Below are 1,288 nucleotides of genomic sequence, written 5' to 3' on the forward strand. Positions count from 1 at the left end.
CCACACCTTTAAAAAAAAGAGCAGCATCTGTTAGCCTTGTTATCAACTCCACTCTGATTTTATCTATCTGTCCTACTTCATATACATCGAAAGACAGTGCAAAACATTCAAATCATAAGCTAACGAGGGAAGAACTACTACTACTACTACTACTACTACTGCATTACCTTATTGCTAAAAATCCTCCTGCTTTGTCCTTTACAATGAAAACCAGACCAACCCCCATGGCACTACAGCCCCTAAGCAAGCAGGCTGAGTGGACCTCAAAGCAGCCATTAGAACGAGGTAAAATTCCTTTGCCTGGCCGGGAATTGAACCCGGGCCCCCCAGCTACGAGGCAGGCACGCTGCCCCTGCGCTACAGCGCCGGCCCCTTCACAACCACCTTCAGTAATTATTATTATTATTATTATTATTATTATTATTATTATTATTATTATTATTATTATTATTATTATTATTATTACAACCCTAGACACTTCCCGTGTGTGTGTGCGCGCGCGCGCCAGCGCGCGCGTTTTTTTGGGGTTAGGTTACGAGAAGTGGGGTTAAGTCGAGTTAGGTTACGTTTCGCCGCGGAGCGCGACAACCACCCGCGCCCGCTCCGCGACGGCGACCTCCGAGCACACCCCTGCACCATTGCCAACGCCCCCGCGCCACAAAGACCTCCAGGAAACTCGCTTTGCGGTTCGTATGGACGTTTCAAGCTCCGTTCTCTCGCCAACGGCCATACCATGTTGAATACACCGGTTCTCGTCCGATCACCGCAGTTAAGCAACATTGGGCGTGGTCAGTACTTGGATGGGTGACCGCTTGGGAACACCACGTGCCGTTGGCTCAATTCCCTTTTTACCAAGTTTCCCAGTCCCAGTACGACAACTTACTTTCAACTTTTGCCTCAGGCCAGCAGAAATTGCTTAAATCACGTTTTTTGTTACGTCTGAAACTAGCTAGACCTTTTGCTGCTCTTCGACCCCGTGTGGCTATACAGGAACGAAGCTTAGCGTAGTATTGCATTTCCTCCTAGGTGACCGGCCTAACCTGGCGGCGGCGACATCATTATTATTATTATTATTATTATTATTATTATTATTATTATTATTATTATTATTATTATTATTATTATTCGTGTCTCTCTCTCTCTCTCTCTCTCTCTCTCTCTCTCTCTGTGTGTGTGTGTGTGTGTGTGTGTGTGTGTGTGTGTGTGTGTGTCGACCTAGGGGACCCTTGCTGAGCCTAGCACCGCTTCCAATTACTCGTGCCAGGATTTTAACTTTCGTACCTCCTAT

The 1,288-nt window shown here is 46.5% G+C and overlaps 1 non-coding gene across 1 annotated transcript; it reads left to right on the forward strand.

The window, feature by feature from the left end:
• Window positions 1-718: 718 nt before the first annotated feature.
• LOC137500681 (5S ribosomal RNA) lies at window positions 719-837 on the forward strand. The gene has a single exon (XR_011018190.1). It is a non-coding gene; the product is annotated as a 5S ribosomal RNA (ribosomal RNA).
• The last annotated feature ends 451 nt before the right edge of the window (window positions 838-1,288 follow it).

Source organism: Anabrus simplex, chromosome 4, assembly GCF_040414725.1.
Source record: "Anabrus simplex isolate iqAnaSimp1 chromosome 4, ASM4041472v1, whole genome shotgun sequence".
In the NCBI taxonomy this organism is placed as follows: Eukaryota; Metazoa; Arthropoda; class Insecta; order Orthoptera; family Tettigoniidae; genus Anabrus; species Anabrus simplex.